The sequence below is a fragment of the Brachycentrus maculatus genome, unplaced genomic scaffold (genome assembly GCF_059751285.1).
Source record: "Brachycentrus maculatus isolate JH-2025_06_01 unplaced genomic scaffold, ASM5975128v1 h1tg000142l, whole genome shotgun sequence".
Classification (NCBI taxonomy): domain Eukaryota; kingdom Metazoa; phylum Arthropoda; class Insecta; order Trichoptera; family Brachycentridae; genus Brachycentrus; species Brachycentrus maculatus.
In genome coordinates this window covers 341,754-365,348 of record NW_028280895.1, presented here as the reverse complement: position 1 = coordinate 365,348, position 23,595 = coordinate 341,754, and the positions used below count along the sequence as shown (strand labels likewise).

The 23,595-nt window shown below is 32.4% G+C and overlaps 1 protein-coding gene across 2 annotated transcripts in view; it reads right to left on the bottom strand.

Moving 5' to 3' along the window:
- The window catches only part of LOC148308973 (polypyrimidine tract-binding protein 2-like), a 552,278-nt gene extending 528,893 nt beyond the window's left edge, over nucleotides 1-23,385 (bottom strand). For both annotated transcript variants that reach the window (XM_088260789.1, XM_088260790.1), the window contains exon 1: nucleotides 23,157-23,385. The gene's annotated coding sequence lies outside the window, so the exon portion shown is untranslated. The remainder of the gene's footprint in view (nucleotides 1-23,156) is intronic.
- Nucleotides 23,386-23,595: the final 210 nt, after the last annotated feature.

Genomic DNA, 23,595 nt, shown 5'->3' with positions numbered 1-23,595 from the left:
AAAAATACTCCTACAATTGGAGATAATCCAGATTTGTGAACAAGTATTTGGACACACTCAAAATGTTGTAGATATAATCATTATTTCTATTCATCACCTTATTTTGCAAAATTTGCCTTCGTAAAAACGTTTTTTTCGTAAGTTGGCTACGAATAACGTCACAGAACCGAATCCACACTTATTATTAATTAGTATTAAAAATTAATATTGTAAAATGTGTCCTCGGCACGGAAAACCCAGAGAGGGTTAAAAAATATAAATAAAAAATGAAATACATTTTTATATTATTTATCATCATCATGGGGAATCATACGGGGGAAAGGGAGATTATCTGAATTTTACGTTCAACAATAACAAATGTATATATTTTATTTTTATGATAATTTTTATGATAATTTTGATGATAAAGATAGAATCCGAAACGAGGAAATACGCAGAAGAACTCAAGTAATGGATGCTACCCAACGAATAGGCACACTCAAGTGGCAATGGGCAGGACATATCTGTCGAAGAGACGACGGTCGATGGGGAAAAAAATATTGGAATGGCGCCCAAGAACTGGCAAACGAAGCATCGGCCGACCCCCTACAAGATGGACTGACGATATAAGAAGAATAGCGGGAGTGACCTGGATGCGAAAGGCGGAGGATCGAAGAAGATGGAGACTCATGCGGGAGGCCTACGTTCAACAGTGGACGGACACAGGCTGATGATGATGATGATGATGATGATGATAATTGAACATATACATCTCGGCTGTCCAAACTCAAAACACAGCAAGGGACATTTTTTGTAAAACGTTTTTTTGCATTTTTGGACTAAGTAAATTCTACTTAGTCCAAAAATGCGAAAAAAACGTACTAAAAAAATGTCCCATACTGTGTTTTAAGTTTGGACAGCCGATCTGTCTCATACATTATTACCACCGTGTATTAAGTTTCAAATCTGTGAATAAATCTAACTAAGCAAGGATGCACTAAAAAAACAAAACAGACTATAGGGACGGGACCTACATATTACTAAATACACACATCTAGGATACGCATGCATGTGCCCGCTTCTACATATTGTGCATATGTAGGCTATACAGGGAAGACCTCAGACAGACACACATGTAGCAAACCCTGTGTGTAATATTGTAGCCATGTGTGTTAACATAATAAATATGCTGAAGATGCAGAAGGAGGCGATATGCGAGGGACACTTTGATTTAAAAAATAAAAATGCTACTTAGATTAATTTTCAGTTTTATTTTTTCAGATGACTGAAATGAGAAATGGAATTGAAACCAGGTCAATTTTAACGTTGACCTAGGACCTAGACTTGATTTTAACTCCTGACAGTGCCTAACAATTTTAATTTAATCTAACCTCATATCGCTCACTCCTTTCAAGAACGTCATAAATCAAAAATCGTCAATTTTCAGTTGTGCGTGTTTTCGCAATGCCCAGAAAATGTACTATATTCCAGCAAAAGAGGCATATTTTTAACTTAATATTTATCCGCTACAGGGGAGAAAGTGTTGTTTTTGCATTTTGAAGAAAAAGTATTGTTTAATTATTTTTTTTAAATATACTATATATTTTTCAAATAGAGACATAAATACCTAAATAGGTGTATTGCACAGTAAAAAGTTCAATAAGTGACTTGATATTTGTTTTTAATATATTGCATTATATTTTAAAACTTTAAAAACGTTCTCTTGAATAAGCAAGTTTTTTGATTTATGACGTTCTTGAAAGGAGTGAGCGGTATAATAATAATAATTAAAATAATAATTAAAAAAAAATAAAAATTAAAGTGTGTTTGTATTTTAAAAATAACAATGACTTTAGTACGTACAGGCTGGCGCAAAATGTATCACCCTATCGGAAGATCTGATAATTTTTGTAAATGGCCTCGTACGTCAATCGTATTTGATATTCGTAAACTAAACATCAGCAGTATACAAACACAATTTTGATAATGAATAACTTTTTTACTGAATAAAAAAATTGAGTACTAGAAATCATTATTTTAACCTTTATTTTTTTAAATTAAGAAAGGTGTGTTGAGATGGTTTGGACATGAGGAACGTATGAGTGAGGAAAGAACGGTTCAACAAATTTATGAGGTGAATTTAGATGGAAAAAGAAGCAGAGAAAGACCGAGGAAAACTTGGCACAATCAGGTACGTCAAATACTTGAAAGCGGCCGGGTCAGGAGTCGTAATAATCGTCGGGTATGTATGAGAAGATGTATGAATGTAGAAGAGGAGAAGAATGTTTGCAAAGACAGAGTGGTGTGGCTCTCGACTCTCTGTCTACCCCTGCGGAGAAGCGGCGTGATGGTAAGTTAGTTTATTTTTTCCATGAGGTGGAAAAGATGATTTCTGTCGAATGGCTGCTTCAGTGTTGATACACATTTGTGGCCGTTTTATCAATTCATTTGCAAACTGCAGCTGTCTAGTTCACATATTTGAAATATGATTGACGCACGACGCCATCTACAAAAATTATAACATCTTCCGATAGGGTGATTGATTTTGCGCCACCCTGTGCACACGACACGTCTTATCTGCATATCTTTAGTTTCGTGTTTCGATATAAATGCTTGGTACGTTGCATTTTAATTGTGAAATGGTTGCAATAAAATTCGTCATACCTTTGATTAGAAATAATATCAAATAAAACAATACCGACTCACCCGTGCGTTCCACATTACCGAGTGCTTTTTTAATTGTTATTTTTTGTTGGGCAAGAATTATCAAATTTTAATGCATATATCGCTCACTGCTTTCAACAACGTCATATATCAATAAACTTGATTTTCATGAGATATTTTTTAAAGTTTAAGAATATAATGAAATGTATTTAAAATAAATATCAAGCCACTTATTGAACTTTTTACTGTGCAACAGATCTTTTACGGTAAAACCTGAAGGTTTTTTCTCCATTTGAAAAATATTTATTATATTTAAAAAAATAATTAAACAATACCTTTTCTTCAAAATGCAAAAACAGCACTTTCTGCCCTGTAGCGGGTAAATATAAAGTTAAAAATATGCCGCTTTTGCTGGAATATAGTACATTTTCTGGGCATTCCAAAAACATGCTCAACTGAAAATTGACGATTTTTGATCTATGACGTTGTTGAAAGGAGTGAGCGATTTGAACACCTAGCCCAATTTTTATGGAGCAAAGTTATGCATTATTGTAGATTTCACCATAACAGCAAAATGAATGTATGTCCTATTGTATGTTTGATAAAATAAGGTGCTATTGTATTTTAACGATTAGTTTACACTTTTTTTTAAATGTCATCATGTTCATTCAGTTCTCTGCCAAAATTGGCGTTTATTATTTCAAATACTACAAAAATCTTTTCTTGGATGTTTTTTGCAAATACATTGTGGCACATTTTATAAACTTTATAAAATTGAACAACTTTGTTTTAACCACTTTTTTATTATTCGTACACTTAAACCTACCGGTTTCGACAACAACCTTGTCATCATCAGGGTTTATTAAATTCTAAAACATAAAAAACATGAAAATACTCATAATTAATTACATTCCCTTACAAAAGACTTGCACACATTTCGTGAAAAATCCTAAATACAACAAATCTGTTTGCAACAGTTAAAAGGAATATCTAACACGATTTCAATTAGTAAAATTTTATTAAAATTATAAGCAAATATATAAGACAGTCTTTCCTCACTAGGTACAGTTATGCCTGTGCTAATGTAGGTAGCATTTTAATATTTTATTAATTGATTCGCAGTCACTTTGTGGTAAAAAAAATTCAATTTTGATTAAAATTTAACTTAGTAATAACACTATTTCTTCAAATAAAATCTACTGTGACACGTGTTTTGATGCATTCCGCATCATACGGTGTTTGAAAATAATGCGAAATGCATCGAAACACAAGTAAACATAGATTTTAAGAAATAGTATTAAATAAAGTAAAATTTTGATTAGCATTTAAATATGTAAAAAAAACGACATATTTAGTCCAAGTAAGTTCCCGAGATGATTTCATAAATTGATTCGGCAGTCACTTGTGGTAAAATCTATCCATTTTCAATTTAAGCTTTACTAAGTAAAATCCACTATTTCTTAAAATCTGTTGTGACGCGTGTTTCGATGCATACGGTGTTTAAAAATGATGCGTTATGCATCGAAAAAAGTGTCACGATAGATTTTATGAAATACTGGTATTTACTAGGTAAAACTCAAATTCAAAACGTCCAGAGATGATTTCAATATGGAAACTTGGGCCAGCGTGCCTTAGCTGTTGCGGTACAGGTGTCATAATGTACAGTATAATAATATATAGAATAAAAAGATAATAACCCAATTTTCAACCAAACCATTTCATATTTTTTTCCTCAATATAATCACAGCGAGTGCTCTAAAAAGGGAATAAACTTAAATGGCGTCATATAAATTAAGTATCCACATTTTTTAAATACATATCATTTGTTTTCAATGTATTTTACGATACCTTAGATTGGCACCTGAAGCGCAGGATTGATCACCTTGCATTCACCCAACTATGATAATAATAACACGGTATTATTTCAATGCGATACCCTATGTAGCGTTGAAAAAAGTAGGCGTATCCATCATGGTTGACCTAACACACACATACTCGAATACATACCCGTAAGGTACACATACCAGTTGTTTGAAGTATGTACATATACATGTGTTATATGTAGCGATGAGAAATACATCGATAAAAAAATGTAGGGTTCAAAAAAGTAGAATATGTAAGTCTGGGCATTTACAGGTCCTACGACACCGTCATAGGCTAGTTAAAATAATCATTTTGAACACTTTGTTCACCAATTCTACCCATGATTGACTACCACACTACTCAAATTCTTGAAACATATAGAAATATTTATCACTTTTGGCCAAAGACTCAAAAGAGATGGTGGATCTCCTTAAACGAGTAGAGATTGAGAGCAAGGCACTGGGACTGGAGATAAACGAAAGTAAAACATAAATCGTGATGATAGATCGATCGATCTAACAAGTTTGGTGATCTTAGAAACTCATTCGAAGGTTTAGAGATAGTAAAATAGTTTCAGTTCCTTGGATCTCTAATCAGCTATGAAGAAACTTGTGGGGGAGAGATTACACGTCGTATTGCCTAAGCTAGACTAAATTTGGAAAAACCGGGGTGTGAGTAACAATACCAAGATGATGCTTGTTAGGAGCTTGGTCCACTCCATTTTTGAAACATTGACCATTAAAGCAGCAGAAAGGAGAAAAATTGACGCTTTCGAAATGTGGTGTTGGAGGCGTGTGCTTCGAATCCCATGGACAGCTAGACGCACAAACGAGTCCATTTACCAGGAAATACGCTTGGACGGCTTGACTTTGGCCAATGTCTGTACCCGACGGATTATCCAGTTCTTTGGACGCGTTGCTTATGGCAACGAGGATAGCCTGGAGCGACTTGTTGTGGTCGTTAGCCTGGAGGAGAAGAAAGGGAGAGGAAGATACCACACGATGGACCGATTAAATTAAGGCAGCAGCGGGCACCTCGGTGGTTGGAATGCTACGTACAGCGCAGTCAAGAGATAACTGAAGAAGAGTCATTGCTTCCACAAGGGTCACAACCCTCAGTAATGAGGAATAGGACGTAGATGAAGGAAAAAATCCAGAATTGTGAACAAGTGTTTGGACACTTTGTGTGAAGTGTCTCAAGTCTTCCTCTCAAAGTTCTTTTGAGTTTGGGGAACAAGAAGAAGTCAGAATGAGCGAGCGAGATCAGGCGAGTAGAGTGGGTGAGGAAGTGATCGAGTGTTTGGTCAAAAACTCACGAGTCCTGAAACTTGAATGGGCTGACACTATAAAATATCAGAATATATATACACACGTCCATAAATTAAGTTAATTTTCAAAGTACAAGAATATATACGATGGGAATCTGGTACTCGGCCAAGAGGGGAGCTTTATAGTATGGATTAGGCATAATGAGGCACATTTGGGAAATATACAAAGGGAATTTCTGCGCAGAAGAGTAATTAGCAGTTCACACGTCGCATATATTTATTCATTCAGTAAATGAACGACGCAGTTTCGTGGAAATATACACACATTATAAACAACATGTAAACGCCTTACATGAGCAAGTAATGAGAATTTGAGTGAAACTTCTCATAGTATAGTCCATTATTTGTGGAGTATAGTCCATTATTTGTGTAGGATAGTCCATTATTAGTTGAGTATAGTCCATTATTTTATTCAACATCGGTTAAGCAAGATTCGTCAACATTCAATTCAAACCCTGTCCACTCCTTTCAACCTGCGAGTATATAAACTCGTCGGATTGTAACTTATCCCTAGTGCATGTTTCACCTCGGCTTCTAATGCATGTTTGTACTGCAACCCCTAGTGCATGTTGATCCTCGGGTCGACCAAAATCGCATGTGTTAAACATTTTGTGTAGTTTTAAGTGTGTAAATAGTGCTTTGGTAGTGAAAGGTAGTATTATCTGCATGCTGTGTCCTGACGAAGAGACGGGTACGTCTCGAAACCGGTAGAAATAAAAATCTCAGTGAGTGGTATGTACTAATATACTAACATTTAAAAAAAAAGTAGTAGGCTGAAAGTAGTAGTAGAAAGCTACACATTCCGACGATACGGGAGTCAAAAGAGAGTGACGTTAACACAACGATTAACAGTGAAATACAAGAAATAATGCCAAATACGCGTCACGTTTACTAGGCACATTTTGTTACATGAGAGAGGAGAAAGATAAAACGTAAAGAAAAGGAGTCACGGAAGTGGGGCAAAAGAGAGCAATGTCATCATAACAATACAAAGCTATAGAATAAGATAATGTCGTGCATGCGAGCATTGTGTGTAGATGTACACGTCAGACGCTATATATGAACAGGTGAGTACCACACGTTATATATATACCATTTGAAATTTAAATACGTCACAATGTTTGTAGACCCTCGTACACTCAAAGCTAGATTTAAAAAAATCCTTTAACCACTCTCATTAATTCCTCTCCTTTCCTTTTTCTTCCGGCAAATTATATTTTTATACCATACCCTTACCCTTTTATTCCCTTCCTCACACACACACACTTCCATTCCTTTTTCTTATTTTTTATTATTTCTTCGTGTTTTAATAGTGAAAGTGGCTTTATTTTTATTAAGTTAACTTTTTTATGTAATGTAAAGATATGTTTATTATTGCTAATGTAGCTATTTTTTTTTTACTCTTTGAAATGTAAAGCTGTACAATTCCCGAACAAATAAAATAAATAAATAAAGTATATTATATAAAGATAAAATAAATATACCGAATCCCAAATAAAAATACAGGTAGTGAAAATAATGATGTCAAAAACAACAAATAGATAATTTAGTCGACCGTCAGACCGCAGCGGGGATATCATCGTTAGCGAGTAGAAATAATAATCGGGAAAGGTAAAAAATTGACATGTGCTTCTGATATAAATTATCAAAGTACGGAGCGCTGTCAGGGCGCCAAGCGGTTGAGCAGATGATCAAAGTTCTAAAAATAGTGCCGGAGGAATCCACTATCCAGGTCTGCGGCAAAATCTCCGTCACTAGAAAAAACATTTGAGATTTTAAACTGTCAACGTGAATGAGTAATGCGTCCTGGATAAGACAACTCGCAGACATAAGCGACCCGTGAACACTTTGAATGAGGACCGGGTACATTGTCATACTAGAAAATAGAGTAGGTACTAGAAAATTAAGTGAATTGTCATACAATCAAGGTTTTTCAAATCAACACACGGTAGTGACTACTTAGCCCTTTGCCCAATTTCCGTAACATATGTCGTTAGGTGGGGAAGGCAACGAAGGAGACAATGGTATGCGCATGTGAAAAGAATGGAACCATCAAGACTGTCCCAAGGTAGACGACCCCTCTGGCAGACCAAAGAGATGGATCGAAAGCTGGGAATTGACATCGCAAGAGACTAATCCTTCTTAAAAACAGGCCACAAGGTCTACACCAAGCAGAATAATAAGATATACGGGCAAAGGAATGGGCATTTGCGGACTTGCCCGTATCTGTAATGTCACCCTGGCAAAGAAGTAGCTCTAACTATTTCTTTTAATTTTTAGAAAAAGAGCCATATTTCTGTTTTTATTATTTACAAAAATATATTATATAATGCATATTATTTCTGTGTATAATACATAATAAATTATAAAAAAAATCAGTCGGGCAAGTTTTCGGAATGCCCAGAAAATGTACAATATCCCAGCAAAAGTAGCATATTTTTAACTTAATATTTACCCGCTACAGGGCAGAATGTATTGTTTTTGCATTTTGAAGAAAAGGTATTGTTTAATTATTTTATCAAATGTACTAAATATTTTTCAAATGGAGAAAAAACATTCAGGTTCTACCTAAAAAGATCTGTTGCACAATAAAAACTCCAATAAGTGGTTTGATATATATTTTTTATACATTTTATTATATTTTTAAACTTTAAAAACGATCTCCTGAAAAGTTTTTTTGAAATATTACATTGTTGAAAGGAGTGAGCGATGTATCAAATTGTGGTAGAGTGGGTTCGAACCGAGAAACTTTGACTCGAAAGTCCTCGACACTAACCACGGGACCACAACCCGACACTTACTTATTTAATAAATTGGTCTGAAAACCAAACAAAAAGAAATATAATTTTAATTGTTATTTATTACGGCGTTGACAATTTCACGAGCGAGGACCGTTTGATTTCAAGAGTGCGAGAGAATGCGGCGTTTTGCCTTCGATGACAAATGATGTCATGATGCCCTGGGACGTAGTCGAGATGTGTAGTATGATAAATAGACAAGTTGTTGGAAATTTACTCAAGTATCTCTGTTATGCGTCAGAGACAGATATTAATGAGACGGACACTGGAAAAAATGCGTCGAAACACAGTTTGAAACGTGAGAAACAGGAAAAATTAAATATCTGTTATAAAAACCGATAAAAACTATTTAAATGTGAAACCAACGTTTATGAATTGTGGAAAACTGACTACCCAACTAAAAACTGGTATATTTGTATATGACCATTACACTACAGAGGCGAAGGCGGCTACCATTCTGGAGGTCCGGGGTTCGATTCCCAGGGTAGGTCAAATAAATATAGGGTCCGCCATCTAAAGTTTTTTTTTTCAACTAGTGCTTATTTCGTGAATGGTAACACTTAGCTCATGTTTGATTTGACAGATAATTAGTTTTATCCTTCCGCTAAGCGAATATGGTTGTGTATACGCTTGAACAACGCTGGGAAATATTGCGACATTACTTTGAAAATCATGGTAATGTTGCAGAATGTGTGCGAAAATTGCGTACGGTTTTTGGAAGAAGAGAAGCACCGTCAGCTCCGTATGTTCGTTATCTTGTGAAAAAAGTGAAAGAAACTGGCATCCTCATCGATAAACCAAAGCGTGAAAAGCCAAAAACAGTGCGTACACCCGAGAATATCGATGTTGTGGCAGAAAGTGTGCGTGAAGCGCCATCAACATCAATTCACCGTCGTTCTCAACAATTGAACATTTCGGAGACATCATTGAGACGAATTTTGCATAAAGACCTTGGTATGACGCCATACAAAGTCCAATTGGTTCAGGAGTTGAAGCCAACTGACCATCCAATGCGTTTTCGCTTCGCTGAGTGGGCCTGCGATCGACTTACAGAAGATGCCGATTTTGCCAAAAAAATCATCTTTTCGGATGAAGCTCATTTTGATCTTGGCGGGTATGTAAACAAGCAAAATTGTCGTATTTGGGGCACAGAAAACCCGCACGCATACATTGAAAAGCCGGTACACCCAAAACGAGTCACTGTTTGGTGCGGATTTTGGTCCAGAGGCATAATTGGGCCATTTTTCTTTGAAAATGAGCAAGGAGTGGCCGTTACAGTCAATGGCGATCGTTATCGGGCCATGTTGAACGGATTTTTGTTCACAAAAATTAAAGAGGAGGATATTGGCAACATTTGGTTTCAACAGGACGGCGCTACGTGCCACACAGCCGAAGCTACACTCGATGTTTTGCGCCCTGTTTTCAAAAAAAAAAAGTTATTTGGCGGACCCTTTATAAGTGATTTTTTTACTGTAATATTTATTTATTATTACCCTGGACTGGACCTGAAGGGGAGGGCTAATCACCTTTCCTTCATGTGTAAACGATCAAGATAACGCAGTGCCCTATGCATCATAGGGGTGCGGGGTAGGCAGAGATGATGGAACGCCACACCCTTCTGTCTTGACATACACTCTTCGCTCCCTTCACATCCATACATCTAGTCATACACGCCCTCCGATTACGCAGACTTTTGACACCACCAGATTTAAGGTTCTGATTGATCTGATCGTGTGAAGTCTTTTTCGGCCGTCCTCGTTTAAAAACAACTTTCCTCACATTAGTACTTACTATATTCTGCCGGCAAATATGTAATATTTTTTACAAGTAATCAATACATAAAATACTTGTGAATAATATTATGTCAAATGCAATTATTTGATTCCGAAGATCAATCGATTAATTTTATCATTAATCAATACGCTTCGGTCATCAGAAGTCAATCATGGCATTCGCTTTATCAGTTACATTGATGAATGATTCGGAATGTCAAAGAAATTATCTGATCGGTACCTACCAGCATACGTGAACACATTTATTCAATCATTGGCAAGTACCCACATATGCACCTAAGTAGCTATATATTGACTTACGCGCGTAAACAGTGTTCTGTCGCTTTGTGGGGGCGTGACGTTGATGTCCACAAAATGGATCCGACCCATTTCAGCGCGGCTTGTCACATGTCCACAACTTGCTGTCTTTTGTCCCGGTTCCTTGTGTCCACGTGTCAACAAGATGAGGTCACGTCGGCCGAGCAGGTCACGGTCAATTAAATATCTCTAGAAAAGCATTTGGGGTAATTTACCCAAGGGGAAACGGGGTAAATTACCCCAAATGGGGTAAACATGATTTTTCGGGGTAATTGGGGAATTTCGCTATTTTGCTATTTCATAAACGTATTAATATTTTTACAAACTTGAACAATTCAGTTCTGTGCGACAGAAATCTATTTAACGAATGAAAAAAAAATTAAAATGCACTGAAATTTGTTTTTATAAAAAATTACCAAGTACGTATTGAATAAATATTATATAAATATTATAGTTGTATTTTACTCTTTTTTTTCTTTATAGAGAGTTCTTTAACTTGAATTAGGTACTATTATAGATCGCCCTACGCACTTGAGATATGCGTTTTCCATTGGGATCACATTCAATTCAGTACGTACATAAGACTTTTCACAGTACGGACCTGGTTCATATGCATTTCATAGTGTGAAATGGAAACAACTGCATGGAAACAAAACATTTTTTCCAAACAAAAAAAAAATAATTAATTTTAAATTCAGATAAAACAATGATTAATAATATACTGTTTCAAAATACGTCACCATTATTATCAATGTTTCCTTTTACAAAAAAACGTTGTTCCTTAACCCCCCTCCCTATATTTATTAATATATATATATATATATATATATATATATATACACCTAAATATATTTTTATTCGTTAGTTTCAATTTGTACCAGAAGATGAAAACAATTGTCGTTTTCGAAGCTAGTCGTAAATAAAAATAAAACTCGATAAAGTGGATTATTCAAGTGTTTAATTTTAATAAAATAAAATAAAAAAATTAAATGTGTGAAATAGCGAATAATGCGAATGATGAGGTCTGCCTGTATGTATTTATTACTTTATTGTTTTTTTTCGTCTCAAACATTGACCGGCAATTTGGTCGGCGGGATGATGTCAGGAGTAATAAAGGAATTTCATGGTTTTTTTTTACTACACCAAATCGATAAATATCTACCTAATTCGTCTGTCCTCTGTGAGATAAATAGCGATGATGCAAGTCTTTATGTATTCGGCACTTAAAAAAACCTAGACAACTACAAAAAATGGTACGTAAACGCCTCCAAAAGAGTGATTACGCATTTTTCCTTGTTTTTATATCGCATATTTTCTATTACATTATTTACGTTGGACAATCAACACGAGCTACAATAAATGATACACATTATGACTCAGGAAACAGCAGAACCAATCATTAAAAATAATTTTTGTACGTCAATCATAATTGACATTTCGCTCACTCCTTTCAACAATGTCATGAATCAAAAATCGTCAATTTTCCGTTTTGCATGTCTTCGGAATGTCCAAAAAATGTACTATATCCCAGCAAAAGCGGCATAATTTTAACATAATATTTACCCGCTATAGGGCAGAAAGTGTTGGTTTTGCATTTTGAGGAAAATGAATTGTTTAATTATTTTTTTAAATATACTAATTTTTTTTCAAATGGAGAAAAAATATTCAGGTTTTACCTAAAAAGATCTGTTGAACAGTAAAAAGTTCAAAAAGTGGGTTGATACTTTTTTTTAATACATTTCAATATATTTTTAAAATATGGATCTAAGGAAAAATTAATGGTTGAATTATCACGAGTTAATTCTATGAAAACTGTAAACTAGTTTATATTTTTAGCTTTCTTCTCTCTTTTTTGTGTGTATATTAGGTAAAAATGGATAAAAATAATAAAAATGTATGTAAAAAGAACTCCACCGACAAGGTAGCTTGATGGATCTCTGTAAAATAAAATAAAATTTGTTTCAACTTGTTCTTTTAAATAAATGTATAGAATTTATGTTAATATTAATATACATTTATATATATATATATATATATATATATATATATATATATATATATATATATATATATATATATATATATATATATATATATATATATATATATTTATATACATATTTATATACATATATATATATATATATATATATATATATATATATATATATATATATATATATATATATATATATATATTTATATACATATTTATATACATATATATATATATATATATATATATATATATATATATATATATATATATAATATATATATATATATATATATATATATATATATATATATATATATATATATATATATTTATATATACATATGAAATTCATCAATAGCCTGCCGCCAGTATTGATACAAATTTGTGCCCGTTTTATTCATTTGTTTGTATACTGCAGCTGTCTATGTACGTAGTTCACAAATGTCAAATATGATTGACGCACGACGCCATTAGCAAAAATTAAGATATCTTCCGATAGGGTGGTTAATTTTGCGCCACCTCGTACAAGCTACATAAAGTCACTCGACACTCCAGTATGAAAACACATAAAATAAAAACGCATCAACACTAAAAGTCTACCATATTTATTAATTTTTCCAGGACCCTTTGAAAATCTGGCGTCACGCGTCGAATGTAACGCTGTCCAGAGACCATAGTTGCGTAAATGTTGACAGATGCTGCACCGATCGATATTTTTTCACAATATGAGAAACAGCTTGCCATGTTATCAATATTCTATATGGCGTGAATATGTTACTAATTCAGACAAACAATCACAACAGTATGCTAGCATCTTGAACCTGACAATTTAACTTCAAGTCCGCTATTATATATGTATATATATAAATATATATATATATATATATATATATATATATATATATATATATATATATATATATATATATATATATATATATATATATATATATATATATATATATATATATATATATATATATATATATATATATATATATATATATATATATATATATATATATATATATATATATATATATATATATATATATATATATATATATATATATATATATATATATATATATATATATATATATATATATATATATATATATATATATATATATATATATATATATATATATATATATATATATATATATATATATATATATATATATATATATTTATATATATATATATATATATATATAAATATATACATATTATAATTTTTTTTTTGTAAGTGACATACGTATTTAAAAAAAAATTAAGAGAATTTTTTAAAATAAATGGCCGTTCCATGTAATAATTTTGATCAAAATATTGTATATTTTTGCGCAGTCTGTGATTACGTTCCAGCGAGTGGAATATAGCGCAGTGCATTAAATTAATTGAGTGAAAATATTTCGAAATGTTGATACGAATGGCATTACAAAATATTCCGGCAGAGGCATATTGTGTTTATTATTGTAGTTCATACATTCTTGTTTACACACAGTATTTTGCATGAAACTTGTGCAAAAATAAACATTGCATGCACAAAAAATACATGACATTAATTCTTTCTATTAGGTTCTCGAATGGGTGAATAATTTATGATTCAAAAATAGAAACAATAAATAAAAAATTACAAAAAAATGATACAAACTCCCATACAGAGAAATTTAAAAAAAAATTGAATCTTATGATAGTAATTAATTAATCATCAATGATTAAATAGTCTTTTCTTCATTGTATCTTTTCAATTAATATGTATAAAGGCATTCAATCAAAAGGAATAAACTTAATAAACACTTATTTAAAAAAAAAAAATACTTGAATATACCACGATATGTCTTTTTTTAATGTACGCCTAGTTTCGAAAACTTATATTACAGATATTTTCATCTTCTGGTAAAAATTAAAACTAACGATCAAAAAATATATTTAGGGGTTTATATAGGTTGATATAGGGGAAGGAGGGGGAACAAGATTTTTTGTAAAAGGAAACATAGATAATAATGCTTCTTTATCAAGAGTGATCAATAATCAGTTTTAATAATAAGTATTAATCAGTCTTGATGGAGAAGCGATTAGCTTCGAAACTGATAGACATTATAATTAAGTTTTAATACATAGTTATAAGAACTAGTGTAGTGATATGAGAATATAGAATTTTCATTCCTGAATTACATGAAATTATAGTAACTTCAAACAAAAAGAGTAAATCCACTCAAGAATAGACATAGGCTATAAAACATAAAAAGTTGTAACCTGAGTAGGGTCATGATAAGCGGCAATGCATAAGCGGTATCTAGATTTTTAGAGTCACTTGTGCTTTAGGTAATTAAAGAAAAAAGAAAAAACAAATTTTAATTACACAAAATACTGTTAGAATAGTACTATACATGGTACGATAATTCAGTGCGATTTTCAATGATGCATTATAGTTACGTACTCGTACAATGTCACCGATATCAGATATTCTGTCACAGACTAAGTCTTTACCGCTTGCCAAACGCTTCTCCACGGAAATATGCAAGATATACCCAATACGCTCGCATATGTCACATAGGTCTATAGCAGTGTTTCCCAATCCTATTTTACCATACCCCACATTAACGAATCAAAAATCTCCTCACTATCAATTTTATATTTACTAAACAATTTTTCCGCCTCCGTAGTGTAATGGTCAGCACGCCCGGCTACCGTTCTGGAGGTCCCGGGTTCGATTCCCAGGGGGGCTCAAATGAATTAAAGTGATTTTTTCACTCTAATATTTATTCAGTATTACCCTGGACTGGTACCTGAAGCGGAGGGCTGATCACCTTTCCTTTCAATATGATTCCTGATCAATATGACTCTTTTGCTGGGATATAGTACATTTTATGGGCATTCTGAAAACATGCACAGCTGAAAATTGACGATTTATGATATATGACGCTGTTGAAAGGAACAGTTTTTCACCCAGGACCTGTAGGCATGTTTTGACTATGAAAAGGGGTCCATGGGCTTTACGAGTTTGGGAAGCACTGTTCTATAGCGAACGAACCTGACAGGCGGTATCGGAATAGGGGGAAGGCTGCATCATTAGTATTTCAGGAGCGGAACAAAGGATTCGTAAGGCCGACTCAATACCTCGAGGAATACCAGCCAAAAGTAATTATAACGTTTGCACACTAGGGCAAAAAGATTTACAGCAAATAACATATATATATATATATATATATATATATATATATATATATATATATATATATATATATATATATATATATATATATATATATATATGTATATATATATATATATATATATATATATATATATATATATATATATATATATATATATATATATATATATATATATATATATATATGTATAAATATAAATATATTTATATAAATATATATATATATATATATATATATATATATATATATATATATATATATATATATATATATATATATATATATATATATATATATATATATATATATATATATATATATATATATATATATATATATATATATATATATATATATATATATATATATATATATATATATATATATATATATTTATATATATATATTATATATATATATATATATATATATATATATATATATATATATATATATATATATATATATATATATATATATATATATATATATATTTATATAAATATATATATATATATATTTATATATATATATATATATATATATATATATATATATATATATATATATATATATATATATATATATATATATATATATATATATATATATATATATATATATATATATATATATATATATATATATATATATATATATATATATATATATATATATATATATATATATATATATATATATATATATATATATATATATATATATATATATATATATATATATATATGTGTTCTATCTGGACTTGACCACTTTCAAGTTTTCCTCAGCATTCCTTTGCTATTAATTACAAAACACATTCGCCTCTTAAAATTGTTTGACTATCTTTTCTTCGCTCATTTGATTCACATGCCCAAACCATCTCATCTCAACACACATCTCCTAATTTTATCGATAATACTTATGTATCTCTGCCTTGCATTCTTGCCTTATATTGTATTATATCACCAATCGTTTAATTGTATCCATGTTATAATATAATATAATAAATTTAAACGTTGTGTTTCACTCTCTCTCGCTGCTCGCTGATAGTGTGTGAAGGAGACGTGTATTTACAAGTGCTTACTGTTTATTATTTTTTTATAATAAAATAATAAAAAAACTGATTATTTGTGTTTTAGTATTAATCAGTTTTGATAAAGAAGCAGTTAGCTTTAAAACCGGTAGACATATTAAGTTATGATCAAATATTTACAGTGATTTTAAAACAAAGTTTTCATTCATTCAAACCCTTATCCGCACCCCAATGGTACATAGGGCACTAAATCATATAAACGCAATGTTATTTCGATCGTTAACACATGAAGAAAAGGTGATCAGCCATCCGCTTCTGGTACCAGTCCAAGGTAATATTGAATAAATATAAGAGTGAAAAAATCACTTATATTTATTTGACCCCCCTTGGGAATCGAACCCGGGACCTCCAGTACGGTAGCCGAGCGTGCTGACCATTACGCTACGTAGGCGGACAAAGTTACATTTTAATTATATTTTATTTCAGTGCACAATTGATTCTTATGTTTGATAATATGAAAAGGCAATCACAAGACCACATCTTGTCGAGCAAGTCTAGCAAATTCTGCTGCTCGAGATTCACATGTATACCAAAACAATTGGCTCCTACAGACAACGATGGTGTGTGAACAGTCGATGGATCGAAGGCAAACACGAAAGACAGCGCTAAGAGCTCGTGTCAACAGTGCCACCTTGGGGCCCCTGGGGGTCAGTTAGGAAACTGTTGTACTTGTGCAATCTGCAATCAGATGCACGAAGATAGATTTTACTATATGTGTGTGTGAGTCGAGGCCAGTTCAGTCCAACCCACAATGTGCTAGTTTCCCTTTTCTTATTATTGGCGGGTATGTGTGAGAATATACTAGGTGAGGCTCAAAGGATCGTGGAACTGGTATCTTACATGAAAGATTGTGAAGGATATTGGTACCACAAACCAAACTAGGACACAAAATTAACAGATCAAAACCTGGGAATCGAACTCGGGACCTCCAGAACGGTTGTATTTTGTTATCCAAAAGGTGATGTATCACTGTATCATATGCTCTTCTAAGGTCCAGAAAACAGGCATATACTGGCGTATGTCGGCGCACATATATATTTATAATGTTTTTTACAGCGAAGATAGGTATGTCCGTTCCCATTCCCCTTTTAAATCCAAATTGGTTCTCAACCGTTTTTATGTTTTCGATAGCTTTCTCCATCATAATATTTTCTAGGGTTTTTGCCGCCATTGTGGAAACTGCTATTGGCCTGTAGTTTTCTTTTTTGGCTAAATTGCCCATAGGGTTTTTCACAATAGGTACAATTATTGATGTACACAGTGACTCGAGTAGGAACGAGTGCCGAAACATTGCTGTGAAAGCTAGAGCCCACTGTATGCCCACTATTACACTACGGAGGCGGACAAAAGGTGTTTATATTTATTTATATATGTGTGCGTATATTTATGTATTTATATATATTATTATTATTTTAGCTTGTAATTTTTAGAAACAAAATAATATGAAAATAACTCCTAAAACTAATTATTAGTCTCCAAAGACAATCCAGATTTGTGTCGCCTACTTTTAAAATCCGCCAGATCCATGCAAGTCGGTATTACAATAAATGCAAATTCTCCGGGTAACATGTATGTTTCAAAGATTAATCTATCTTTTGAAAAAATAGTTATGAAATAGAGAATTTTCCCGTTTATTTAGAAATTTTCCATTATTAAAAAAAAACTCGAGATACAAACCGATAATGACGTCATCTTAATTTTTTACTTACCCCCGCTCTCTGATCGTCCGATATGGGTCAGAAGGCAAGTTTTATGAACATAGCAGAATTCTAAAAAATCATCTCTGTTTTTAGGTGTTTTTTAGCAGGGTTTTCAATTAATTAAATATTTTTAACAATAAAACCCACAATTGGCATTCCGATAGAGTATTTATTTTTAAATCTTATAAAATTGGATCTAGCGGATTTTGAAAGTAGACGACACATTTGTTAACAAGTATTTGGACCCACTTAGAATGTTGTTGATAGTTCATGTTTTATCATAAGTTAAGGAATCTAATATTTTGTTTTATTTTGTCACTTAGCCTAAAGTGGCTTCGACCCACCCATACACACGATCTCCGGGTAACTCAGTGTTCCCACCATTAAACAAGAACACCACATTGAATTGATTTGTAATATTCTTTAATATTTTTAAGAGTAGCGTGTGTTCTCGAGGTCATAGTGCTATTCCAAGGCTAATAGATTGACACGTTATTAAGGAAAATACGAATAAAAACCTTCATATTTCGATACGTCGACGACTCATCGTGCGAAGCGAAAAAAACAAATGCTAAATGGAATTAATTTAACTAACCCTTTCTGATCTAATAATAGATGAAACGATGTAGAAACAAATTACATACATTTCATACTAGCTGTAGCCACGCGCTGCTGTGGATCAATCTGGTTAAATGCCTATGGCAGGTCATAAGCCCTGTAAATACCCAGACATCCAAATTCTTCTCCATCTTCATTGAGATATCAACATGTAAAAATAACTCCTTTTTGGAGAATACCCAGATTTGTGAACAAGTATTTGGACACACTCAAAATTTTAAATTTGATTAATCGTCTACGAGAAAAAATTAAAAATTTTGCTGGAAACGCATTAAAACAGTTTGAACATATAATAATAACTACTTAAATAAATAAATAAATAAATAAAAACTACTAAAAATCAATATTTTTAAGTATCCATCCCTGAAGATGACAAGGTGCTTGACGAAATCAAGAGTATAAAAATAAAATTGGTTTTTGTCTTATTTTATAAAGTAAAATATTTTAGCCAAAAAAGTGCACAATAATTCACCCTAATTTCAATTTGGCAAAAACATTTAAGTAAGTATTCTCTAATATTTATATAATTATTTAGTTTGTTTTTAGCCTGTTTATGAGAACATTAATGGTTCTCGAAACTAGTCGTGTTTACAGTAATAAACTCAAAAGAAGTATTATGCAAGTGTTTTATTTTAATATTCAAATAACATTATATTAAATATTTTTTTTCTGGCGTTTCTCATGTGTGTGATTATAATCCAGGATTCGGACCTCACATACTAATAAAAGAGTTTCTGCTCAATAAAAAGCTTCTGTTCATCTCACCAATAGATGTCTCTAGTGAAGTTCTAGTGATTCAAAAACAATGTTTCAAAATTGGTTAATATATAAATATATATAGAACTTCCAAGAATTTGAGTAGTGTGGTTGTCAGTAATGGGTAGAATTAGTGATTGTTACACGTGTGTAAAGTGATCACTTAAAACAGCCTATGACGGTTGTCAGCCCCGTAAACACCTAGACTTCCATATTCTACTTCACCTTTGATGAGATGTCAAAAAATAATATGAAAATAACTCCTGTAATTGGAGATAATCCAGATTTTGTGAGCAAGTATTTGGACACACTCAAAATGTTGTAAACTTAATTTTAATTTAAGTTTTACTTAGTAAATATCGCTATTTCTTAAATTAAATTGTGACACGTGTTACGATGCATTCTGCATCATTACCATGAAGTGGTAGACAAATAATAAATAATCTTTATTTTAACCAAGGGTATGACAGTTTAAAAATGGGTTTCTTTTTATTATCATTGATTTATTACAAGTGCTTGTGTATTTAGTAGAAAATAAATATAAATCAAGAGAGCTTTCGACTGTGCACTGAAATATCCACCTAGTCTCTAAAGTCTCTATTTGTCTAACACACAAAAGAAATATTTTTTATGAGTGGAATATGTAAAAGTATCATAATCGTTATTTTTCCAGACAACAACGTGTGGCCAGTCGTATAATTAATTGACTCTAGCTTAAATCAAGCGTCGAAAATAGTATGTTGGTCGCGGAGTTTCCCAAGTTATACAGAGCCATTAATTTTATGATTTATCATATAGACCACAGGTTCTCAAAATGACCTCCCTGGCACCTAAGGGGGCCCTGGAGAGAGCTGAGGGGTTATTTTGGCTCTATGGCGGTAGGGGAACCCTGGGAAGCTAACAGGGTGACACAAGATACTAAACATTTTGAGTGTGTCCAAATACTTGTTCACAAAATCTGGATTATCTCCAATTACAGGAGTTATTTTCATATTATTTTTTGACATCTCATCAAAGATGAAGAAGAATATGTAAATATGAAGCCCCGTAAATGCCCAGACTTCCATATTCTTCTTTATCTTTGATGAAATGTCAAAAAAAAAAAACAATATCAAGATACTAAAATTTACAACCTTATAGAAGTGTAATTTATTACCAAAGTTTTTAATAAAAATCACTTTAAAAAATATCAAGTATGATTTTGTGATGTTTTAAATCATAAGCGTACATATCGTGGGTGCACTAGCAAAAAGCGTTAACTCGAAATAATGCAATTTTGACTTAATGATGCTATAGGTATTATAAAGTTTTCAATGTTATATAAACTGGCAAAATACGCTAAGTACAAAGTTTAAAATGTCATATTAATGTAGTTTTAAAAATAAATTCAAATTTTTGTTCAATAGCGGGTATTTTATTCAGGCTAAAAACTTGAAATAATAGTGATACATATGATACTATAAGTAAATATATTATTTATTGATTCGGCATTTACTTTGTGGAATGACATGTTGATTATTTTCAAAACTTGTATATTACCACTTTCTGAGTTTTGTTAAAAAAATTACCAAAATACTTCATCGTTATTATCTATGTTTCCATTGCAAAAAATCTTGGTCCTTAACCCCCTCCCCTCTATTTATTACCCCACCCACCTATATAATATAAACTTGAATATTTTTTGCTCGTTAGTTTTCGCAATCACCTGTCGATGAAACAACTGTAGTTTTCGAAACTAGTCGTGTGTAATGAAATAAAACCGAGATAAAACCCAATAATTGGTACTGTGCAATTGTTAAATTATTAAAATAATTTATAAGTGAATAAATAATTCTTATTATTTTTTGACATCTCATCAAAGATGAAGAAGAATATGGAAGTCTGGGCATTTACGGGGCTGACGACCATCATAGGCTGGTTTAAGTGATCACTTTACACACGTGTAACATTCAGCAATTCTACCCATTATTGACAACCACACTACTCAAATTCTCGGAAGTTCTATATATATGAACTAATTTAAAAACCTTGTTCTTGAATCACTAGAACTTCACTAAAGACATCTATTAGTGAGATGTAAAGAAGCTTTTTACAAAGCAGAAACTCTTATAATACAATTATCATAATTGGAGATAATCCAGATTTTGTGAACAAGTATTTGGACACACTCAAAATGTTGTAAATATATAATTAATAAATTCATATTTTTTTCTGTTTTATTGATTCAAAAAATTTAAATTCCCAGGTATGTATGAGGAGATGCATAAACGTGGAAGAGGCGAAGAATGTTTGCAAGGACAGAGTGGTGTGGCGCTCTATTCTCCCTGCCTACCCCTGCGGGGAAGCGGCGTGATGGTTAGTTAGTTAGTTATTTTTTTTTAATTCCCAGGGAGGGTTTATGTAATTTTATTTCTGAAAAAGGGGCCACGGGTCAAATTAGTTTGAGAATCTACGATATACACCTAAAAATGCTCGGGTCGAGAGTCGTAACCATGTATAATTTGACACACGTACTTACGAGACATCGTAATGATTGGATTCAACATACGTCGGGTTTACGGGCATAGCACAAGCAGAAGCAACGAAGAGATGCTTGACGAGGCTAAATTGAGTTGATTGAAGTCAATTGGATCGTAAAGATTCTGTCGGCAGATGAGTCTCGGCTCTTGGCTTATGAGAATTTTCCGTTCTGCGTGAATGTGTGCGAATGTGAATAATCTCGGTCATGCGCACTGGACGAAACACGTGGAAAATCTGTTTTAAATTCGCCCAAAAGTCGTGTTAAGTATTATATATAAATTTAGTTCTAGTATCGTAGCTCGGTATAATTAATAATTCAAAAGTGTTTTGGTATTCAGTAAAACGCGTTTCATGGTTCGGGGTGTTGATGGGCGTATCTACCATTCGCTGTCACATTTCCCCTTAACTGACAGAAGCATTCAAGTTATAACAAACGCGAACATACAGCGCGAACTCTATACATAATTAACAAGGGTTTTACTGTTTCGCAGCCAATACAAATGGAAACGTTCAAAACAAAACTTGTATGTTGAAAAAAAATATATGCAAAAACCAAAAAAATACCTTTTGAAAATAACGTAATCCAAATTGTTTGGAACCGCACAGAACTCAAACTTCACTACCACAAACAAAAACACAACAACAAAAAAAACTAATCCATTATTCTCGATGGCCAAAACAAGCGCGAACGCGGAAAACGCGCGGGAAAGCGAAGAAAAATACCGCACAAGGAGGGAAACAGCGCTAGAGAGAGAGGCACGACGAAACGCGAGAGGTGCAACAGTTTAGACCACGCCGCGCCGAAACAGCTGAATAACTAAAATAATTCCAAAGTCGATGTGAGTTCCTACGAAGATAAAGCCGGGAAAAGCAAGAAAATGTATCCAGCTAATATCAGCGCACCTAGTGAAAAGTGGCGCCTCATATCTACGGAATAGAAGAATGATCATACAAATGAAGCTCGCTTTTTCTTCGTTGATATTCTAAGTTGGATTTAGTGTCT